At 40.3% G+C, this 17,477-nt stretch overlaps 1 protein-coding gene across 4 annotated transcripts in view; it reads right to left on the reverse strand.

Moving 5' to 3' along the window:
• smal (smoke alarm) overlaps positions 1 to 17,477 on the reverse strand; it is a 236,821-nt gene that overhangs the window by 104,689 nt on the left and 114,655 nt on the right. The window lies entirely within an intron of this gene.

Below are 17,477 nucleotides of genomic sequence, written 5' to 3' on the forward strand. Positions count from 1 at the left end.
ATTTTACAATGAAAACAGACCACATACCCTTAACGTATTTGTTTTCAATGGTCAATCCAAGTTCTAAGTTGACCCGTACGCGATTAAAACTTGAAGAATACGACTTTAGAGTCCAGTATCTAAAGGAAAAAGAAAATTTTGTGGCACATACCCTATCTAGGATAACAAAAACTGAACTAAAAAATTTACATATTAAAGTCCTGAAAGTCACTACCAGGCAACAGAGTAAACAGAAAAATTCCTGCGCATGAGAGAAACAAAAAGATTTGTCTATGCAAAATCTTGACGCTTCTTAGCCTAACGTATAAGAAGACTTTTATAATGACAAAGTACGGACAGTAGTGGGCTTGCTAATAACGAAAAAATATTTTAAATATACTGGACCATATAAGGTGGAAAGTATAGAAGAAAATGAAAATATAACAATCTTTAAATAACAAACACAAGAAACAAACAGTACATAAAAATAGGTTTTAAATGTTTATTTCACAATCAGTTTATACGTACACTTTTACTTCATAATCAAATTATTCAAAAAAAATTTTTTTTTTCATAGTTACTTCATTTTTATTTTCTTGGACGTTCATGCACTATGGTCAGTACAAACAAGTGGCCCTTACGACACCAAGCAATGCTTGTTACACGCGGAGCCCTAAACCGATTTGGGCAAGAAAACGAAATCGCGGACATGGAAAAAGACGACATAACAATAGACAGTTTAAAATACATGCTTACATAGAATGGCTAGTAACATAGAATTTTAAAAATTATTGGAAGATAGAAAGTTTATCATAATTAGTTGCATTATGGCTATCAAACAGTAAGACGTGACACAGTGCATTATAGTCGTCACAAAGAACCCGAAAAGGATCACGAAGGGCATACTTGGATCTACAAATTGGCAGGGACAACGGACGAAAACGACGAACTGTTCTACAGGGTACATTTCAGTTGAGGGAACTAAGAAGGAAGGGAGAGTCAACATCACCATTAATTAATTTATGCAAAAACATAACTCCATGACACTTTCTACAATGGTTCAGGGTTGGTAAGTCCAGCAGGCGCAACCTCGCATGATAAGAGGGCAATCGACTTCCTGTGTCCCAGCTTAAACCTCTCAAAGCAAATAAAAGGAATTGTTTTTGAACGGACTCTAACATATTTTGGTAACAGCTAATTTGAGGTGACCATATACACGAGCAATATTCCATTGACGGACGAACAAAAGAAACATACAAAAGCTTTGTTGTGTATGGATCATCAAACTCCCTTGACCAGCGCTTCATAAACGCCAGGAGACTTCTGGCTTTGTTAGTTATAGTAGATATATGGTCTTTAAAACTAAGTTTATGATCAAATAGAACGCCAAGATCCTGAACAGAAAAAACACGTTCAAGGGCGTTATTTCCGGTAGAATAAGAATACAGAGATGGATTACAACGATAAAAGGTCATAAAGTTACATTTAGAATAGTTCAAATTCAACGTGTTAATCATGCACCATGTATACAAACAATCAAGATCTAATTGAAGGTCAATATATGAATTAGGTAAACACATGGACAAACATAGCTTGACATCATCTGCATACATTAAAACAGTTGACGATTTTATGACATAAGGTAGATCATTAATCATTAAGCCAAAAAGTGAAGGTCCCAGGTGGCTACCCTGTGGCACTCTAGAAGTAACATTAATTATTTTGGAAATTTTATTATTAAAACAGACCATTTGAGTTCTATTAGAAAGGTAGGAAAGTATACACTCTAGTAGGTTGGGTGGAAAACCTAAAAGGGACAATTTATAAATAAGAATCCTATGGTTCACTGAATCAAAAGCTTAAGAAAAATCGGTATAAATCACATCAGTTTGATGATGTGTCAGAAAACCTCTAGTAATTAAAGACGTAAATTCAAGTAGGTTTGTAGAAGTATAGCGACATCTAGTGAAGCCATGCTGACAAGGTGAAATAATAGACCTGCAATGATGCTGCAATTGACAGGTAATAATTTTATCAAAAAGTTTAGGAATAGAACTGAGTTTAGCAATACCGCGATAGTTTGAGATATCGGACTGGTTCCCTTTTTTAAACAATGGGATATTAAAGGATTCCTTCCATATGGATGGAAATCTACATTGACTTAGGGACAGATTAAATATCAATGTTAAGGGAAGAGCAAGATAAGATGAACAATTCCTAAGTATACAACTTGGTATTCTATCAGGACCCGGTGAAAATGAGAGCTTGAGAGTATTAAGACTCTGAAGAACATCAGATACATCAATCACTGGTTTGAAGATAGAGTTCAAACGAGGTAGTGGGTATGGATAATCTTTATTAATGACATTATTGCAATTCGTATATGTGGATTGAAATAAGTCTGCGAATAAGTTGCAAATATCATTATCATCAGATGCTACATTATTATTGAGAAAGAGAGAGGGAGGGAAGCAGCTAGATTTTCGTTTAGAATTGACGAAAGAAAAGAAAAGCTTAGGATTACTTTTGAAATCACGCTTACAACGAGACAGGTAATTTTTGTAACAATCAAAATTTTACTGGACAAATTCCACCTTAGCTGAACTATATTTGGTGAAGTCTGCCTGTAAGCCGGATATTTTGAACCGTTTAAATAGTCTGGATTTTTTATTCTTCAGATAAGATAGTTGACGGGTAAACCATGGAGAGCTGTAAGAATTCTTCATGGAGGAAAGAGGGACATGTTCATCAAATAGACGGTAAAGCATCTCATAAAAGTACCTAACTGCATCATCAACAGGAAGGTCAACTAGAAAGGACCAGCTTACTGTCGGTAAAGATTCCACTAGTCTTCCGTAATCAGTCCTCATAAAACTCAAACTAGGCTGTACATTTATTGCAGTCCTAAGATTATTAAAAAATCCGTTAATACAGAGCTGAAGGGTAGGATGATAACAATCTTCAGGTAAAGATAGTGGCGAAATACGACTGACTTCAGCATCGCTACTATCAAAAACAAAGATTAAGTCAAGAAGACGACCAATATGATTGGGAATCCTGTTAACTTGCTGCAAAGGTAGTTCAACAAGACCATCAATAAAATCATTTTGCATCCTAGGAATCATTGCCAATGAGTCCTTACTCTCCAACCAAGAGATATTGGGAAGATTAAAGTCACCAAGCACAATAAGTTGGTCAGTTTCAGTAAGCAACAAGGAGATAGAATGTATGGCGGACAGGTGCAATAGATACACGTTAAATTCAGAGCCAGGAGATATATACGAGCAGGTTAAAAAAATGTTTCTTTTTGGGAAAGATAATTTTACGGAAATAAATTCAATACCTGATGATTCAGAAATATCAACAAACTCAGAAGTTAAATTGGATTTGACTCCAATAAGAACGCCTCCACCTCGACGGGTCTGACGATCCTTCCGATAAACAAAAAAGTTATTAGACAAAATCTCACTATCGTGTACGGATGGGTTAAGCCAGGTCTCAGTGAGTACAATAACATTGGCCTCAAAAATTGAACTATTTATATAAAGCGTAGAGAGTTTACTAAGAAGCCCCCGAACATTCTGCTAGTGAATTAGGAAATTTAGTTTTTTGAATTTATATCAGAGCTGGGCGCCGACAAAGAAGTCATGGGAAGGGAGCTATTTTTATACCCTTGCAGAGGGTATATTGATTTCAGTCAGAAGTTTGCAACGCAGTGAAGGAGACGTTTCCGACCCCATAAAGTATATATATTCTTGATCAGCATGACTAGACGAGTCGATCTAGCCATGTCCGTCTGTCCGTCTGTCCGTCCGTTTCTACGCAAACTAGTCTCTTAGTTTTAAAGCTATCGGGCTGAAACTTTCCCAAAAGTCTTATATTTTTTGCAGGTAGTATATAGGTTGGAATTAGCCGGATCGGACAACTATATCTTATAGCTCCCATAGGAATAATCGGACAACAAAATTTAAAAAAATTATATCTTTGGTGTTTTTTAGCATATAACCTCCTAAGCTTATAAAATAACATTTTTTAATTAGTTTTGAATTTTGATTTAAATTTTATCGAAATCGGACGACTATATCATATACCTGCCATAGGAACGATCGGAAAGTTGTTGGAAAAATAATATGAAATAAATTATAGCTTCGGTGTTTTTCAACATATAACCTCCAACGCTTGGAAATATCATTTTTTAATTAGTTCTGAATTTCGAATTTAATTTTATCAAAATCGGACGACTATATGATATAGCTGCCATAGGAACGATCGGAAAATTGGTAGGAAAATAATATGAAACAAATTATAGCTTCGGTGTTTTTTGACATATTATCTTATACTATTGGGAATATCATTTTTTGTGTTTTTAAATTGAATAATTATAGCTGCAAGGGTATATAAGCTTCGGCTTGCCGAAGCTAACTTTCTTTCTTGATTTTTATATACTCGTGGAAAATTATATCAGCCGGCCAAAAATTGGGGCAAAGAAGTTTAGAGAACAGCCCATCCCGAACAAGTATTTTAAATTAAGAGTAATCTCTTATCTGTTTAAAATTAAATTTGGTGATGTCAATACCATTTTGATTGGGAAGGGAGAGGTTTGTGACAATATGATGCATAACGTCATTTACTGTTATTGCTTCATTCAACCTAGACACAAAAATAGATTTCCTAGGTACAATGACAGTAAGTGGTACCGGAGAAGAGAGAGCAGGGCTAGGCGTGTTTTTCCTAGGGATCATGCCAGTAAGTGGGACAGGAGGAGGTGCAAGAGTATTAGCTATAGGCAGTACAAGGTGCGGCAGAGCCCCGGAAGTGGCAACAGCCGGTGAACGGTTAGTAGGCCTTAATGTCTCAGGCGAAACTACAGTCCCCGAATCTGGCAGCGATCCCATTGGGATCATCCTCGTCGCACGACACATAGCCTGCAGGGGGGCTGGGAAGAGAGAGGTTGGTCGAGAGATCTGGAACATGTAAAGAGACGTTAGGCAGTGTAGGACTACGATTTATATTTAATGAAGATTGACTTAGAAGAATCCGACCTTTAAAGTTGGAGTCGCAGACATTAAATCGACTTAATAAGTCCGTAAATCCAGCACGTAATGCCTGGAACTCCAGCTCCGTTTGCCTCATAAATGCTCTTATATCGATTTTGATATGTAGGCATGTAGGGCAAGTCCAGTCCAGGTTAGCATTAGATCTAGTGCGATCAGCAATTTGGGCAGCACTATGCCCAAAGTCTGCACATTTTGCGTGCGCAATGTTCTCACATAACCAGCAACTAACAATTGGCTGCCGAGAAGTGATTTTACCAACAAATTGGCAACCAACAACACAGCAGGCAGACATTGTTAACAAGTTGAGGTCAGTTAAATGTAGAATGTAGAAAAAGTAGAAAAAGTAGGAAGCTTTAGATGAGTGCCAACAAACAGCTGTGTGGCTTTGCAAAACGCAGAGGAAAGATAAGAAAAGAGAGCGGTAAGACCAATTCAGCAAAGACCCGTTAACTCGAAAATGAGAGCCGGTGACTGAAGTTGGGAGAATGTAGCAGAGCGAACGGTGCGAGAGAGCGCCAAAACATCAATGTATATAAGAAACAACAACAATGCACAAAGCACCCGCGTCTTTAACTATTATCCAATATAATAATAAAGATAATGGTTTTAACACAAATAACTAATTTGCATGCAAACGGCGGCCTCAACCGAGTTGAAAATGTAAACTTTGGGAATATATCAGATCGGTAATTTAGACACTAGGCGAATAAATGTAGGAGCAAAAATAAAACGCGTCCGTGTACAAGACCGAATTCCTTTTTTGAATAATTCAAGTGTGGCCATACATAGAATAACAACCATAATTGAAATAAAAGAAAAAACCAAAACATATATATAGATTTTTATACAATAAAGATACTTAGAAAGTATCTTCATTATATTACGTTAATTTTCAAAATAAAAGAGACGTAGTCACTCGCGAACCTCACACGGATATGAACTCAAGTGTATGTGCATATACCCTCGCGCTCCAGCTTAAGCGAGCATAGCTATATACTTAAGAATATATAACCGTCTCTCCGCTGCCGCTGTTGGCAGCGCAACTACAAGACTTAGTACTTTTTAGCTTTTAAGAAGTAATTGTAAAATCAGAAACCCTTAAGAGGTTGAAGCGGCACTTTCTCTGCTCCAATCAAGTAAATATCAAAACTAAAATGCAGATTAAGTGGTTGCAAAGAGAAGGAAAACGGTAGAGTAATATCGAGCTGGGTATACATTGCGACAAAAGCTGAACTAGTGGAGTACGTAAACGAATTTGGAAGTGGCAAAGTTAGACCGTTATAAAGTATTTATTGACAAGGAATTTAATGAAATATATAAAAAACACAAATTATAAAGAAATCTTGTTAGCTTGTGAGCGTGCGGCACATGTTTTCCTCCTTTGACGTTGCCAACCGTACTGCCCTATTCTTGACATCTCGGCCTTTCCTGACGACAGTTAGTCTTCTTTTGAGTAGTCATAGTTTTCATCAATGGTATCCAGATCTGGGATTAAAGCACACCAAGGCTTCATGTGATCAATAGATACTACGTTGTTGTATCGTCGTTGAGAGACTGAACGATCTGAAAGATCCTCAACTACGTATCGGTCGTTACTCAGAACCTTTGTAAAAATATAAGGTCCTTTAAAAGCTGGATCCAATTTATGTGTATCTCCTGTCGCAGCTGGAACAAAATCGATCATAACCAGATCGTCTACACCGAATTTCTTTAAGGAAGTATGCCTGGCATCTAAGCGTATCTTCCATTTTTTCTGCTCTGCTTTAATGTTTCTTTCTGCTTGCTGGCGATTTACTTCAACATTGACTTCTGGTTCAGATTCCTGAGTTAAAGCTTGAATTTAACGATTTTTGGAAACATCTGTAACATTGAAGTTAAATACCAGATCGTTTGGAGTAAGCTTTGTGGTGGAATTGATGTTTGTATTCAAGCTCCACTGGATTTTACCAAGGTTTTGATCGCAATCCTTATCGTTGGCTGTGTTAGTTTTCAATGTAACGTGCATAAAATAGTCGAACTCCTTTGATGTAAACGATGTGCCTCTATCCGAAATTAGGCGTGCAGGTTGCCAAAAACGCAATAAATTTGTTTCAGGGCTTTGATAACTGGTGTCGTTTTTGTATTACGTGTTGGTATTAGAAAGGTGTATTTAGTAAAAGCACTCACAACTACCAGTATGTGACAGTTTTCGGTTTTACTTTTTATGAACGGCCCAACGTGATCAATGTTAATTGTTCGGAACGGTATTGGTACTACTTCCTGCAAGTATAGTTCACCCTCAGATTTTCCGCCTTTTACCTTATTCACATAGCGTTCAGGACAAGAAGCAATGTTGGACTTGATATATCCACGCATCCTTGGAAACCAAAAATATTTCTATAGTCTTTCCAAAGTCTTTTCGGTTCCAAATATCACTTTTTCAATACAATCGACTTTTACAGATGACATAGTCTGTTTTAATTTGACTCCACTGGTTACTGGCGTCCTTGTTGGCAAAAACCTCAAAGATGTCTTTTATTTTTGGGTCCTGCATCTGCACTGTGTAAAGTCGAACTCTTGTAGTCGTAGCCACCAGCGTGCAATTGGAGGTTGTAGAGCAGTGGATTCCTTGAGCGTTGCTACCGCGTTGCAATCGGTCACCCCTACAAACTCGGATCCAATGAGATAAGTGCGGAATCTTTCCAAGGACTCGGTAATAGCTAACACTTCTAGCGCATAGCTTGAGTAGCGGCTCTCTCATCTGAGCAAAGCCTGCTGTAAAAAATACAGGCTTGAGTCTGTAGTAGAACGCCTGCAATACCTTTGCTGCTTGCATCCGTGTGTACTTCGTGGCGCGAGCTGGATCATAAAGAGTCAATACGGGCTGCGATGTGATAGCTTCCTTTAAGTTTCGGAATGCTGTTTCTTGTTCTTCTTCCCACAGGAACTCATGACTTTTCTTCACAAGCTTACTCAAAGGAGCTGCCACTATGCTATATTCCTTGACGAACTTGCGGAAGAATCCAGTAATGCTGAGAAATCTGCGTACACCAGCATCGTTTTGCTGGCTGAATTCCGTTTGCCGTTACTAAGTGTCCTAAAAACTTGACCTTACTCTGCAGGAAGGAACATTTGGATGGCCGAAAGTTAGACCAGCTGAGCGGATTGCCTGTAGAAACTCGTTTAGAATGACAAGTCCTTCGTCAACTGTTTTCGATGGTATAAGGACTTCGTCTACATAACTTATTATGTAGCGTAGGTGTTCTAGCTGTCGTAGCAAATCCATGATGACCTCTTGAAATACCATTGGTGCGTTTAGCAAGCCAAACGGCATTACGTTAAACTCGTAGAGTCCATCAGGAGTCAGAAATGCAGTAATTTTTTGCTTTCCTGGCCCATTGGAATCTGGTAATATCCTGAAGTCATATCCACAGTTGTAAAGTACGAGTTTCCAGACAGCTTGACTAATTGTTCTTCTACAATTGGCATTGGATATCGCTTTTTTACAGTGACTGCGTTGAGAGCTCTATAGTCAATGCGCGGTCGACTTTCTCCGTTTGCTTTGGGAACTAATATCGCCGATGATACATATGGTGAGGTGCTCTTACTGATGATGTTGTGCTTGAGTAGGAGAGCTAACTGAGATCGGAGTGCATCCCTTTTAGAAAATGCAGCTTGGTATCAACGACCCAAAATCGGTGTTGCCGTTGTCACCTCGATGTCCATTACAGTGGTGTTGCATCTGCCAATATGGGAAAGGTCTTCGGCAAAGCAATCTGTATATCTATGCAACATATAGCTCACCTCATTACGCTGGGAGCTACTGACGTCAGCGCTTATACTAAAGTTCATTGCTGATTCCTCTGCTTGCATTATAGAGTCTGAATTTCCAATCTGCTCGTAGACCTTACTGCAGAGTAAGTCTCTGCCCATGAAAACGTCGTAAGGAAGAATGTCATCGGGTACAATGTGAACGCGTATATAAATTTCGCTCCGTTTTGTTTTCACCGAGGTAAATATACATTCCTTAGTCTCCACTATTGATCCACCAAATCCTTGTAGACGTTTTACCGATTTCTTTCGAATTGATCCGCTTGGAACAGCCGACTCTCTAATAAGTGTATGATCGCTGCCAGTATTGACGAATGCTGAAAACTCTTTTCCTCCAACCTCAATAGTCTTTATTATGGGTGGGTACTCTTTGGTATTTTATTGCGTCTACTTGTGCAACTGATGATACTTTTACCCTGCAATCCTTAGCTTTATGCCCAACCTTTGAACAGATTGAATAGCGTGGTTTTTTCTGCGGATCTGGACACTTGGCAGCTATGGGACCCATTTGGTTACAACTAAAAAAATTTTGGTCCTTTGGGTTTAGCCTCACCACCTGCGACATCTTGGCCTTTCGTGTAAACAGACTGATAAGAAGCACTTTGTTGCTGCAGTGTTTGCACTGTTTTCATATTGTCCAGAGACCTAAATAGTTCTGAACACGTCTGAAGATTTATAGCTAACAAAGCCTTCTTGCAGTCGCTTTGGTTCTATCCGTTAATACTATAAGAATTGATAGATGGCTCATCTACATAATGTCGTCTTCCAATTGCCATCATGATGTAGAAGTATTCGCTGAACGATTCGTTGGGTTTTCTTTTAAGTCGCATCAGTTCCCTGTGAAAATCAGCTGTTTTTGGAAAATTTGGAAAATCTTGTAAAAGGGCGGTCTTAAACTGTTCCCAAGATTGGAATACAGTCTGTGCATCTAACCATTCCTTAGCGACACCTCTCATTTTATGCTGTATGGCAATCAATACTGTCCCATCATTCCATTCATAAACGCGTTGCAACTGCTCGGTTTTGCTTATAAACTGTTGTGAAGTGATGTTGCCCCTAACTGGATCATACTCGGGCAACACACCGATCACATCCTTGATGATGGTGTTGGTGTAAGCAGTGCGTTCGGGGCTTTCTCTGATCCTTTGATTAGGTTGTTCTTGGCCTAGTGGTGGTATGCCTAACGTGTTTGCCTGAAGTTGTTGTTCCAAAGCAGCCGGTGGACCTGAGGTGCTCCCTACGTTAGCTTGCTCCGAAGTCGCATTTTCTTGTTGAACACTTAAGGCCTGAACCGTTTGGGATAAGCTGATCATCAACTGCTACAGCGGTATTTGCATCGAAATCGTAGTCATTGCGTTCAATTTCATCACAGTCCAAGATCCGTGTGAGTTCGTCGATTTTAGCCTGTTTGTTTCCGACGACTGGAATATTGTTCGTGCATAAAATAATATCCAGATCGGCAACCCTTAGTTGACCTAGTTTAACGTGGCTCCTTCTCAAGTTTTTTTTCAGTCTTGGTGCTTTTTCACCGCTTTTTCCCTCTAGATGCTTCTTAAAAAGTGGCCGTATTGCCGTTCTGCCGTTTTACCGCCTTACTTTTGACCGTGTTGCTTAGCCCATTGTGGCGTTGCCGTTTTTTCAAATTTTCCAATCCTTCATTCTCCTATCTTCGTGAATAAAATGCAGCGTTTTATATCATTTTATTGCTGTTTGGAGCTCGTATCCCACTTCTGAATTGTCAAAAATACCTCTGCGCTCGATCAGGATGGTTATAAAGTATTTATTGACAAAAATTTAATGAAATATATAAAGAACACAAATTATAAAGAAATCTTGTTAGCTTGTGAGCGTGCGGCACATGTCTTTCTCCCTTGACGTTGCCAACCGTACTGCCCTATTTTTGACATATATATGAATTGCACCAGTCGATCAGGTTTCAATACACTGGCGGAATTCCTAAAATTGGCCGAGGAGGTGGAGGAGATCGAAGCAACGGAAAGAAAAGCGAAAACCACAGGCTCAGTGCAGAGATATTCATGAGATGCGGGGGAACAGGGCATACGGCAAGAACATGCTGTATCCCACCGAGGCTCTTATGTTGGGTGTGTAGGGAAAACGGAACGAAGACAAAAGACTGCTGTAGATCCGGAACGGGAAACACTGAAGACCTGAGCAGGTAACGCCGGTGGCTCAGGACCAGAGACAAATGCCAGCAAAATAAGGACAACTAAGTTGCGACGGGTTCCAGATATTGGTCGAAGTACGAGTTGGAGGAAGAAAGGCAAGAGGAGTAGTGGACACGGGAGCATCATGAAGCGTGATAAGCAAACGAAGGAATCACGAGCTGAGGGAACAAGGAATATTGAGGAAAGCACGAACGGAGATAACGATGGCGAATGGGGCAAAACAGAAGGCGCAGGAAGAGTTCACAGCCATGATATGTTTCGCAGGGGAAATATTCGAGTTGAATTTTCTAATTCTAAGCCAGGCCACAGGAGAAATGCTACTAGGAATGGACCTTGGACCTGGAGCGCAGACAAGACTCAAATGCGGCAACCTGGAATTGACCATCACGGAACCAGAAGAGACACCCCAGGAAAAGGAAAGGGAGCAGACTACGGAAGAGAAGGAACCAATTGAGGAGGAAATTCGAAGAATCCTGGAGACCCAAAGTCAAGTATTCGAGGGGGTGAAGGGAAACAGTTACGTTACGACACATAAAATTTATATGTTGGATGATAAACCAATAAAACAGAGATACTATCCATGGAACCCGAAGCAACCGGCAATAGTTAATAAACAAGTAGATTAACTACTGGCATTGCGACTAGTAACACCATAGCATAGTCCATACAGCGCACCAGTGGTACTAGTAAGAAACAAGGAAGAACGCTATAGTCGAGTACCTCGACTATCAGATACTCGTTACTCAGCTAAAGGGACCGAAGGGAAATGGAGATATGCAAGCAGCAAAGAGAGATTAAAATGCGCCACCTACCGGCGGTAGACAGATTAAAGCGTTATGGGCGTTAGACCGGTCGCGGCAAATTTTTTTTGGATCAATCGATAGGTATTGACGAGAAAATTACATTTCAGTTAAAATTTTGTATATAGTATGAAAATTGTGGGCGTCACAGGTTTGGGCGGTTTGTGGGCGTTAGAGTGGGCGTGGCAAACTTTTTTGGGTCAATCGATAGGTATTGACAAGAACAGTACATTTCAGTTAAAATTTTTATTCTACCATCAAAACTGCAGGAGCCCCAGTTTTGGGCGGTTTGTGGGCGTTAGAGTGGGTGTGGCACTCTGCTGAAACAAACTTGCGCTGCCAAATCTCAACAGCCTAGCTCTTATAGTTTCCGAGATCTCAGCGTTAATCCGGACAGACGGACATGGCTAGATCGACTCGGCAGTGATCCAGATCAAGAATATATATACTTTATGGGGTCGGAAACGCTTCCTTCTGCCTGTTACATACTTTCCGACGAATCTAGTATACTCTTTTACTCTACGAGTAACGGGTATAAAAAGAATAAATGGTGTGTGGACTTTCGGCTACTAAATGAAAGATCGGAAAAAGACGCGTATCCAGTACCAGGAATGGACTTTATCTTGAATCAGCTAAGAAAGGCAAAGTATATCAGCACACTAGATCTAAAGTGCGGACTATCGGCTACTAAATGAAAGATCGGAAAAAGACGTGTACCCCGTACCAAGAAGGCACTTTATCTTGAATCAGCTAAGAGAGGCAAAGTATATCAGCACACTAGATCTAAAGTGCGGATACAGCCGACAATACACAGCGTTCACAGTACCGGTCTAAGGTTGTTCCAGTGAAAAGTGACGCCATTGGCACGCACGACAGCACCAGCAACATTTCAGAGAGCCCTAGATACAGTCATAGGACCAGAAATGGGGCCATACGCCTTCGCGTACCTGTACGACATTGTGGTCATTGGCAGAAACAAGAGAGAACACTTGCAAAAGCTGAAAGAAGTATTCAGTATTTGAACAAATAAAAAACAGTAAACACAACAAAAAACAGTAAGCACCGGTAGCACCGGTGTCCAGACTTCACCAAACAGTTCAAACTGCACACAGATGCAAGCGAATTAGGAATAAGGGCAGTACTAATCCAAGAAGTCGAGGAATGAGAACATGTTATATCGTACGCAAGCAGGAAACTGAGCAAGGAGGAACAAAACTACAGTACGGTAGAACAAGAATGCCTGGCAACTTATTGGAGTGTAAATGAAAACCAATTGTAGTTGGAGAGCTATCACTTTGTAGTAGTAACAGACCACCTAGCATTAAAATGGCTTAACTTAATACGAAGGGTAGCGAGATGGGCGCTAGGACTGCAACCGTTCCAATTTGAAGTGAGGTATGTGAAAGGAAAACTGAACGCGGTAGCTGAGGCTTTGTCGCGAGCACCGACAGTGGCAATGAAAACAGCAATCAGTCGGAATGAGTGTATATGGAAAAAATACAAAGTGCGAAAGGACCCACAAACCAAGGAGCACAGCACAGATGGGGAATGACTATACAAGGGAAGCAACAAAGAAAGAGACTTGCAACCATGGAAACGTTGTATCTCCGAGAACGAAATCCAGGCAGTTCTGCAGGAAAGCCACACTCGACCAACCTCAGGCCACCTAGGTGTATTCAAGACCACGATGAAGATCCGGCAACGATACTTTTGTCCTAAAATGCGAAATGACATCAAGAAATTCGTGGTGGCATGCGAGAACCGCCAACGATATAAGATATAAGTCACTACAAGAGTTCGGGGGAAAAATACTGACAAGGATCGCCGAAGCACCATGGGAGAAAATATGTATTAAAAGTATTCCGAGAGTGAATAATAGCCAGAGTAGGGGCAGCAAAGACGCCATGGAGCAGTGGGGGTACGACAGCAATTTACGGCACCATATACGCCACAGCAGAACCCAACAAAACGCACAAACAGAACGATAAAACCCATGATGGCGCAAACGACAGGGGAAGAACAAACCAATTGGGACGAAAACCTGCCAGAACTGATCCTCGCATATAACACCAGCACGTCCGAATCAACGGCGTATAGTCCGGGACAATTATTATCAGAAGAGAACTCCGGCTGCCTAAGGCGCTATTCGACGAAGTCATCCAAGGTTCAGAAATGGCAGTAGAAACAGTCACGAAAAGATAAAAAGGACTGAAAAGGATCAGAACAGATGCGGTGGAAAATATGGAAGAAGCAGCCAAAGCACAGAAACACCATTATGATTTGCGGAAAAGGGAATGGAAACCAAGAGTGTGCCGATAGTTTGGTGCAAAACACACTGTATATCCAACGCAGCGGAAAAATTTGTAGCGAAACTCGCACCAAAATACGTCGGTCCGTGAAGAGTGCACAGTTACCTCTCGCCAGTAATAGTAATTATAAAAGATCCGAAAAACAAAAAAAAACAAAACGCGCGTACATTTACTTAAAACATTATAGTCGAGCGACATTCTAGGAAACAACATGGACAAATTCCGACAATCGAAAGAGAGGTTTCGATACAGAAGAGAGGAGCTAGCGAGGGCCAGGAAGACGGCAAAATTAATACCAGCCCAACCAGCGAGTGATGGTAGCAGAGTGCGGATGGCACCGACCAAAATCAGGCCACCGGTAGTAAGGGCGGCAACAAAAGGAAGTGGAGTACATCGATAAAATAAAGACAGGACAAAACATAGATCAACAAGACTAAAGCAAATAAGCTAAGATTTTAGTTTTTAATACAGGGATAGAAGTTAAGGAACATATTAAATGATATAGGTTGTTATAATTATTAGAAAGAATGCGAAAGGGCTCGTGCTAACTAAAATTAGATGAACATCGTGGCAAGTTGATAGGATAGTAGTTTCGCATTAGTCTAACAGGAACATTGAAAGTTAGGCGGCTTACCAAATCTACAGAATCAATATCGCTTCTGATAAGATTATTCATAAAAATAGTACCAAGCTTAGTTCTACGGTTTACTAGACAATGCTATTTAATTAATAGCAGTCTACTCGAGTAAGGCAACCTGACGTTTTGATCCAAGTTCAAACTACGTATGGCAAAAAGAAGAAATTGTTTCTGTACGGACTCTTTACGGTCAATGTGCACTTGATACTGAGAACTCCAAACGGAAAAACAGTATTCTGAATTAGGACGGACAAGGGAGGTAAATAATAATTTGGTAGTGTATAGATCATCAAATTCTTTAGACCAACGCTTTATAAACCCAAGAACACTCATAGCTTTATTTAGAGTAAAGGTTATGTGGGAGTCAAATTTAAGTTTAGGATCCAGGAGAACACCTAAATCGTTTACTGAGTATAATCGGTCCAGGGACATGTTCTGAAGAGAGTAACTCATGAACGTTGGCGTACCCCTATAAAAAGTCACAACGTTGCATTTAAGATAGTTATACCCGTTACTCGTAGAGTAAAAGGGTATACTAGATTCGTCGGAAAGTATGTAACAGGCATAAGGAAGCGTTTCCATAAAGTATATATATTCTAGATCAGGATCACTAGCCGGGTCGATGTAGACATGTCCGTCTGTCCGTCTGTCTGTCTGTCCGGATGAACGCTGAGATCTCGGAAATTATAAGAGCTAGGCTATTAAGATTTGGCGTGCAGATTCCTGAGCTTCTTACGCAGCTGCGTGCCACACCCACTGTAACGCCCACAAACCGTACAAAACTGTGGCTCCTACAGTTTTGATGATAGAATACAAATTTTAACTATAATGTGTTGTTCTCATCAATACCTATCGATTGACTTAAAAAAAAGCTTGCCACTCTTACTTTAACGCCCACAAATCGCCAAAACCTGTGACGCCCACTATCAGATACCCGTTACTCAGCTAAAGGGTCCAAAGAGAAATGGAGATATGCCAGCAGCAAAGCGAGATTAAAATGCGCCACCTACCGGCGGTAGACAGATTTAAGCGTTATGGGCGTTAGTGTGGGCGTGGCAATTTTTTTTTTAACCAATCTATAGGTTTTGACGAGACCAATACATTTCAGTTAAAATTTTTTATCTAGCATGAAAATTGTGGGCGTCACAGGCTTGGGCTGTTTGTGGGCGTTAAAGGGGGCTTGGCCAACTTTTTTTGGGTCAATCGATAAGTATTGATGAGAACAATACATTTCAGTTAAAATTTTTATTCTAGCATTAAAACTGTAGGAGCCACAGCTTTGGGCGGTTTGTGGGCGTTAGAGTGGGCGTGGCACTCTGCTGAATCAAACTTGCGCTGCGCAGAAATCTCAAGAATCTGCATGCCTAATTCTTGTATTGTAGCTTGTATAGTTTCCGAGATCTCAGCGTTCATCCGGACAGACGGACATGGCTAGATCGACTCGGCTAGTGATCCTGATCAAAAATATAAGTTAACACCTAGAATGCTAAATGCTCAAGTAAGAGTATCGCCACACGCGCAAAATCCCAAACAAAAACAAATTGGTTATAAGCACGAGAAAAGCATAGGCACCAATTTCCCAACAGTAACCCTATACTGGCCAGAACGTTGCCCAATAGGCCCCCAATTGAGTTCAGCAGCCACGTGCGCTGAGCTTGCACTTCCCACCTTACGATCGTGGGAAAGCTTCAACGCTGGGTGATTGAACCCAACGCCGAGTGCATTTGGCAACAACAATTATTGCCAAATTAAGTTGACCAATCAGAATAAGAAATAGTCAACTGCACCGCGGCAGCAGCAATATCAGCGACAGCAACCAATTAGGACCGACCACATCAACAACAGCAGCGATGGTCAATGACGATAGCAGAGAACGTCAGCAGCAGCAGCAGCGGCAGAAACGGCAGCAGCACCTAGGTTACATTATTAATTATTAACATAAGAAAAGTTAGTTGTAAATCTGAGCTCAAATAATAAAGTTTGTATTTTTTTTTAAATAAAATACTATCTAAACTTTTAACTGGCGCCCGAACAGGGACCTGATATAAAAGTTCGCGAAAGATACAAGTTCCGCGCTTCGCGACGAGCAGTAAAAACATCCTGCCAGTGCGGTAAAATTATCCTGCCTAATCCGTACGAAAAAAACCGACCACCGAAGCCCGGAAGTGCCACAATTAAAGTGCTGTTCCAGAAAACGCTACAAAGTGACACTCCTGCAAAAAGGACTTGTACCTGGTGGACATATCAGGCCAAACTTTATCGCTGTGATTCCCTTTAGTATCCGTTCGGAGGGAACGTGCAAACAAAGGTGTAAAGGAGGTGCCCAAGTAGACCCGCATTCTGGAGAAATCGCTGCAACGTGGGACAAAAAGGAAAAACACCAAGATTACCGGCACGAGAGCACACCGAGATATGATTATTCTGTAAGCATAAAATTAAGCAAATATTCCAAACAAAAAAAGGAAACAATAATTGTCAAGCGACAAACAAATTCCATGAAAGGGAAAAGTATAATAACTAACGAATAATTAAATTGATAAACAAAGAATCAAAGAATTTTAAAATTAAATTAAATCGATCGCAAAAATTTTTTACAAATAATCGTTACCTATCAAATTTAAAGAAAAATATTTAAGGATTAAAAATCTATATTAAGAATTAAGAAAACACAGAGCACTTAAATTCTAAGCTCTAAATCA

The sequence above is a fragment of the Drosophila suzukii genome, unplaced genomic scaffold (assembly GCF_043229965.1).
Source record: "Drosophila suzukii unplaced genomic scaffold, CBGP_Dsuzu_IsoJpt1.0 scf_15, whole genome shotgun sequence".
NCBI classification, from domain to species: Eukaryota; Metazoa; Arthropoda; class Insecta; order Diptera; family Drosophilidae; genus Drosophila; species Drosophila suzukii.